We start from the raw sequence: 7500 nt of genomic DNA on the forward strand, positions 1-7500 counted from the left end.
GGACCGCCGTGGGGGTCCCTGCCCGGAGCTCTGGATCTCCGAGTCGGGCAGAGGCCGGAGGCACTCGGCCCTAGGGAACCGGGGGAAGCAAAATACCCGGCCAAAACCTAAGTCGATTTTGGGTTACCAGTGGCTCGGTTCTTTCGCCGCGCGGGCTGGCTGGGACAGTAATGCCCGGGCTTAAGTGTGGGACCCCCGGGTTCGGCCGGTGGGCTGGTGAGGGTGTAGGCCAGAGCTGTGCAGGAGCTCTGGTTCTCCGAGTCGGGCAGAGGGGTGTACGGCGGTGGGGGTCCCTGCCCAGGGCTCTGGTTCTCCGAGTCGGGCAGAGGGGTGTACGGCGGTGGGGGTCCCTGCCCAGGGCTCTGGTTCTCCGAGTCGGGCAGAGGGGTGTACGGCGGTGGGGGTCCCTGCCCAGGGCTCTGGTTCTCCGAGTCGGGCAGGAGGGTGTACGGCGGTGGGGGTCCCTGCCCAGGGCTCTGGTTCTCCGAGTCGGGCAGGAGGGTGTACGGCGGTGGGGGTCCCTGCCCAGGGCTCTGGTTCTCCGAGTCGGGCAGAGGGGTGTACGGCGGTGGGGGTCCCTGCCCAGGGCTCTGGTTCTCCGAGTCGGGCAGGAGGGTGTACGGCGGTGGGGGTCCCTGCCCAGGGCTCTGGTTCTCCGAGTCGGGCAGGAGGGGGTACGGCGGTGGGGGTCCCTGCCCAGGGCTCTGGTTCTCCGAGTCGGGCAGGAGGGGGTACGGCGGTGGGGGTCCCTGCCCAGGGCTCTGGTTCTCCGAGTCGGGCAGAGGGGTGTACGGCGGTGGGGGTCCCTGCCCAGGGCTCTGGTTCTCCGAGTCGGGCAGGAGGGTGTACGGCGGTGGGGGTCCCTGCCCAGGGCTCTGGTTCTCCGAGTCGGGCAGGAGGGGGTACGGCGGTGGGGGTCCCTGCCCAGGGCTCTGGTTCTCCGAGTCGGGCAGGAGGGGGTACGGCGATGGGGGTCCCTGCCCAGGGCTCTGGTTCTCCGAGTCGGGCAGGAGGTGGTCCAGGCGGGTGCCCCCTGGTCCCCCCGACGTGTTAGGGGGCAAGCGGTGGGTCTCCCCCAAGCCCAAAGCCCCGGTTCCCAGAGTCGGGTAAACTGCGGGAGTAACTTTGACTCTCTTAAGGTAGGCAGGAACCGGTGTGAGTGGTGTGGAAAGCCGAGTTGGGGCTCCATGTTCTGGGCACAGGTGGATCTCCTAGTGGTCCACCCCAGGCCCAGAGTGTGGAGCCCCAACTCGGCTTATTTTTTTTTTAAAATTATTATTATTATTATTATTTTTTTTTTTATCTTATTTTATTTTATTTTTTCAATTTTTCGGGATGCACCGGGTAGAAGTTCAAACTTCAACCGCCGTGGGGGTCCCCTGGCCAGAGCTCTGGTTCTCCGAGTCGGGCAGGAGGTGGTCCAGGCGGGTGCCCCCTGGTCCCCCCGACGTGTTAGGGGGCGAGCGGTGGGTCTCCCCCAAGCCCAAAGCCCCGGTTCCCAGAGTCGGGTAAACTGCGGGAGTAACTTTGACTCTCTTAAGGTAGGCAGGAACCGGTGTGAGTGGTGTGGAAAGCCGAGTTGGGGCTCCACGCTCTGGGCACAGGGGGATCTCCTAGTGGTCCACCCCAGGCCCAGAGTGTGGAGCCCCAACTCGGCTTATTTTTTTTAAAATTATTATTATTATTATTATTATTATCTTATTTTATTTTATTTTTTCAATTTTTCGGGATGCACCGGGTAGAAGTTCAAACTTCAACCGCCGTGGGGGTCCCTGGCCAGCGTTCTGGTTCTCCGAAGTGGGGCTGAGGGGGTCCAGGCGGGTGCCCCCTGGTCCCCCCCGACGTGTTAGGGGGCGAGCGGTGGGTCTCCCCCAAGCCCAAAGCCCCGGTTCCCAGAGTCGGGTAAACTGCGCGACTAACAATGACTCTCTTAAGGTAGTCAGAAACCGGTGTGAGTGGTGTGGAAAGCCGATTCGGGGCTCCACGCTCTGGGCACAGGGGGATCTCCTAGTGGTGCCCCCCAGGCCCAGAGTGTGGAGCCCCAACTCGGCTTATTTTTATTTTTATTATTATTTTTTTTTTTATTTAATTATTATTTTGGGATTATTAGACTGGGTAGAAGTTGCAACTTCAAACGGGCATATCTCCGGAACCAAGCCGAGTTGGGGCCCCATACACCCGGCGTGGGGGGCCCTCCTAGAGGCCCCCAATACCCCCGAGTGTGGAGCCCCAACTCGGCTTACTTTTCGAGTTACAGCCGGTCAAAGTTGAAACTTTAAAGGGCCATATCTCCGGAACCAAGCCGAGTTGGGGCCCCATACACCCGGCGTGGGGGGCCCTCCTAGAGGCCCCCAATACCCCCGAGTGTGGAGCCCCAACTCGGCTTACTTTTCGAGTTACAGCCGGTCAAAGTTGAAACTTTAAAGGGCCATATCTCCGGAACCAAGCCGAGTTGGGGCCCCATACACCCGGCGTGGGGGGCCCTCCTAGAGGCCCCCAATACCCCCGAGTGTGGAGCCCCAACTCGGCTTACTTTTCGAGTTACAGCCGGTCAAAGTTGAAACTTTAAAGGGCCATATCTCCGGAACCAAGCCGAGTTGGGGCCCCATACACCCGGCGTGGGGGGCCCTCCTAGAGGCCCCCAATACCCCCGAGTGTGGAGCCCCAACTCGGCTCACTTTTCGAGTTACAGCCGGTCAAAGTTGAAACTTTAAAGGGCCATATCTCCGGAACCAAGCCGAGTTGGGGCCCCATACACCCGGCGTGGGGGGCCCTCCTAGAGGCCCCCAATACCCCCGAGTGTGGAGCCCCAACTCGGCTCACTTTTCGAGTTACAGCCGGTCAAAGTTGAAACTTTAAAGGGCCATATCTCCGGAACCAAGCCGAGTTGGGGCCCCATACACCCGGCGTGTGGGGCCCTCCCAGAGGCCCCCAATAGCCCCGAGTGTGGAGCCCCAACTCGGCTTACTTTTCGAGTTACACCCGGTCAAAGCTGGACAGGAAGTGGCCGTATCTCGGGACCGGAAGGTCCCCGTGGCTCGGGACGGCGGGAGGAGCAAGGTCCCCGAGAGCGGGCCCCGCACCCGCCGCCGCGAGCCGCTGGGACCTCCCGGTCCCGAGATGGGCCCCGTTACGCGCGGGCGACTTTCGGAGAAAACGGCCCGTATCTCGGAGAGGGGAGGTCCCAGCGGCTCGCCCTTTCGGGTGTCGGGGGCTCCCCACGGGCCCTCTCGGAACCCGCCTCCCCCGGGCCCCTGGGACCTTTCCTTCCCGGGCGCCCCCCCGACACGTCGGGCCCCTTTTCTCCGGGACCCGGGGGCCCCGGAGCTCGGGGGCGGGCTCTTTGCGAGGGGCCCGCCGGGACGCCACACTTGACCCGAGTCCGGTGTCTCTGGGCCCCCGGGTCCCCGAGCTACGTGCGTTCGAATTCGGGGCCCTTTTCCGGGCCCGAAAATCCCTCAAAGTCCGAAAACGTGCAGCGGGCGGGGACTTCCGGGGCCCCGGAGGCTCTGACGGCACACCCAGGGAGGTGCACCGTCCTCGGGCACGGCCAGGTGGCCCCCCCCCCGGGGTCCTGGAAGCGCCCCCCGGAGACACCCACACCCACCCACCGGACGGGAAGATTCCGTTTTTCGCCGATATCTCGAAGACGGCCGGGCGAAAAAATTTCAAACTCGGGTCTTCCGTAGGCCTCGAGGGGCCCTATCCAAAGAGGCCACCCGCGTCCCCGGGGGCCTCGGGGTCAGGGAGTTAGGCCCGGTCAAAGGCGCGGCGTTTTTTGGCTTATATCTCGCGAACCCCTGGGCCAATCTTCCCCAAACTCGAATCGACCGTAGTGCCGGACGGGGCCTTTCGAAAGAGCCCACCCACGAGGTCCAACTCGCCCGGGTCCCCGAGTTATAGCCGTTCAAAGTCGGGGGTCCCGGCGAACGGCGATCCGGTAGGGGGCGTCCCCGGGGCCCGCCGCCGCCCTGGTTCGAGCGAGGGCCCCCGTGGGACCTCGCCACCCAAATTTGAGCTCTCTGGGCCTTCGCGTCGCGGAGATACGGGCGATTTTCTCCCGGGATCGTGACGTCATCGGCGGGCGCCATTTCAGAGCGCGGCCGAGGGTTTTCGGCCGATATCTCCGCGAATACTCGACCAAAAACGACGAAACGCATATGGACGCGTTCAGCTCGGCGAGACGGTTCGAATGAGCCCGGCCTCGGCCGGGCACGTCGAGTTTTCGGCGAGATATTTGCGTTTTTCCGCTTCCGGGGCGCTTTGGGGGCCCGTATCTCGGGCCCCCGGGGGCCCACGGGGCTGGGGGCGGTCTCATTCGAAAGGTCTCGTCCCGTTCTCCAGCCCATAAAAATTTGGCGTCGATCGGAGCCGCCTTCGGCGAGCTACGGTCGTTTGAAGCCCCGTGCAGTGGGGTTACCGTCCTTCAAACAGCCGCCGCTCGCAGGGGGAGTCCCGGGGAGGCATGGTTGCCTGTATGACTTGGGCTTAGAGCACCCAGCCCCGCGCTCCTGGAGGAACCTCCGGTGCACAGGGTCTGCTGCAACCAGCCACGTGGGTTTTGAGGGGTAGGGGAGCGTGCGCTCTCCTCCCCGGGCGGGCGGCCGGGCCCTGGGGGCTCGCGCCTCCACGGAGGGACCTCGCTCCCGGGGCTTCGTCCCCGGGGCTCGGGGACTCCGTGGCGGCTCGGCCCCCGGGGTTCGACCCCGCTCGCTCGCTCCAAAACCCAAGTCCAAAACGTGGGGTTGCACGGGAGCTCCGGGCGCGACGGGTCTCCACGCACGGCCCCGGGGAGGGAGCTCCGACCCGGGCCGGAGGCAGATTCGCCCCCTGCCCCCCGGCTGTCCGCCCGGAGCCGAGACGGTCCTAAAACGGGCCTTGGGGGTGATGTAGAAGGGTAACGCTCACCCAACCAGGACTCACACAAACCGATCTGCATCCCAGGCAGGGTGCGGGTCTCCTGGGCACGAATAAAGCCCGATGCCCCGTGGGTGATGTTGGCCCTGGCCACTCAAGGCACTCACCCAAGCCAGAGAGGGTGCACTCTGGCTGGGGAAGCAGATTCAATCTCTGCTGTGGTGGAGCTCTGGAAAAACGCGAAACCTCCAGGAAAAGACGGCCCGATTTCTCTGAAAAGTGCATCCCAGGCAGGGTGCGGGTCTCCTGGGCACGAATAAAGCCCGATGCCCCGTGGGTGATTTTGGCCCTGGCCACTCAAGGCACTCACCCAAGCCAGAGAGGGTGCACTCTGGCTGGGGAAGCAGATTCAATCTCTGCTGTGGTGGAGCTCTGGAAAAACGCGAAACCTCCAGGAAAAGACGGCCCGATTTCTCTGAAAAGTGCATCCCAGGCAGGGTGCGGGTCTCATGGGCACGAATAAAGCCCGATGCCCGTGGGTGATGTTGGCCCTGGCCACTCAAGGCACTCACCCAAGCCAGAGAGGGTGCACTCTGGCTGGGGAAGCAGATTCAATCTCTGCTGTGGTGGAGCTCTGGAAAAACGCGAAACCTCCAGGAAAAGACGGCCCGATTTCTCTGAAAAGTGCATCCCAGGCAGGGTGCGGGTCTCCTGGGCACGAATAAAGCCCGATGCCCCGTGGGTGATGTTGGCCCTGGCCACTCAAGGCACTCACCCAAGCCAGAGAGGGTGCACTCTGGCTGGGGAAGCAGATTCAATCTCTGCTGTGGTGGAGCTCTGGAAAAACGCGAAACCTCCAGGAAAAGACGGCCCGGTTTCTCTGAAAAGTGCATCCCAGGCAGGGTGCGGGTCTCATGGGCACGAATAAAGCCCGATGCCCGTGGGTGATGTTGGCCCTGGCCACTCAAGGCACCACTCACCCAAGCCAGAGAGGGTGCACTCTGGCTGGGGAAGCAGATTCAATCTCTGCTGTGGTGGAGCTCTGAAAAACACGAAAACCTCCAGGGAAAAGACGGCCCGGTTTCTCTGAAAAGTGCATCCCAGGCAGGGTGCGGGTCTCCTGGGCAAGAACGAAGCCCAATGCCCACCTTGAAACGGAGCCTGGGCTCGACTCTGAAGCCCAGATCTCGAAAAACGACAAAGTACAAAAAGGTGCGGTGGCTCCAAACCTCCATGCCCTCAGACCTCCCTGGCCAGCCCAGGGAGGGTGGCCCGTCCTGGGCCAGACTCAGATTTCCCCCGCCACCCCTGGAGCTCCGCCTGGAGCGAAGACGGTCCTAAAACGGACCATGGGGCTCTTGTAGAGGATGAGGGAGGGAGAGAGGGGCCTTCAGAGAGCCCCTTGGCCGGCTTGACTCTGGAGTCGAATTTGGAAAAATAGACAAAGTCCATAAACGTGCTGTTGGTTCGGACCTCCAGGGCACTCAAGGCACTCACCCAAGCCAGAGAGGGTGCACTCTGGCTGGGGAAGAGGATTCAATCTCTGCTGTGGTGGAGCTCTGAAAAACACGAGAACCTCCAGGAAAAGGCGGCCCGGTTTCTCTGAAAAGTGCATCCCAGGCAGGGTGCGGGTCTCCTGGGCAAGAACGAAGCCCAATGCCCACCTTGAAACGGAGCCTGGGCTCGACTCTGAAGCCCAGATCTCGAAAAACGACAAAGTACAAAAAATGTGCGGTGGCTCCAAACCTCCATGCCCTCAGACCTCCCTGGCCAGCCCAGGGAGGGTGGCCCGTCCTGGGCCAGATTCAGATTCGCCCGCCACCCCTGGAGCTCCGCCTGGAGCGAAGACGGTCCTAAAACGGGCCTTCGGGGATGTATGAGAGAGGGGAAGCGTGGTGGTGGCAAACACAGAGGACCCCCTACCAGCGATCAGACCGTCGTGAGTCCCACTCAGAGTCACTCTGGGTGGGCATGTAAAAATCCAGATTACGCCGCGCTGGAGCTCTGGAAGTTACGAGACCTCCAGGAAAAGACAGGCTGGTTTTCTGAAAAGTGCACCCCAGGCAGGGTGCATCTTTTCCTGGGCACGAGCCCAGCGCACATGGTGTGGTGGTCCGGCTCTGGTGCCAAAGTTTGGGGGAAAAAATAGACAGAGTCCAATAACGTGGTGTGGTTCCAAAGCTCCATGCCCTCAGACCTCCCTGGCCAGCCCAGGGAGGGTGGCCCGTCCTGGGCCAGATTCAGATTCGCCCGCCACCCCTGGAGCTCCGCCTGGAGCGAAGACGGTCCTAAAACGGGCCTTCGGGGATGTATGAGAGAGGGGGAAGCGTGGTGGTGGCAAACACAGAGGACCCCTACCAGCGATCAGACCGTCGTGAGTCCCACTCAGACTCACTCTGGGTGGGCATATAAAATCCAGACTACGCCCCGTCGGAGCTCTGGAAGTACGAGACCTCCAGGAAAAGACAGGCTGGTTTTCTGAAAAGTGCACCCCAGGCAGGGTGCATCTTTCCTGGGCACGAGCCCGGCGCACGTGGCGGGGTCCGGCTCTGGTGCCAAAAAAATTGAGAAAAATCGACTAAGTCCAATGGCGTGACGTGGGTTCAAAGCCCCATGGTCTCAGACCTCCCTGGCCAGCCCAGG

Source organism: Pimephales promelas, chromosome 2, assembly GCF_988280905.1.
Source record: "Pimephales promelas chromosome 2, fPimPro1.hap1.1, whole genome shotgun sequence".
Lineage (NCBI taxonomy): Eukaryota > Metazoa > Chordata > Actinopteri > Cypriniformes > Leuciscidae > Pimephales > Pimephales promelas.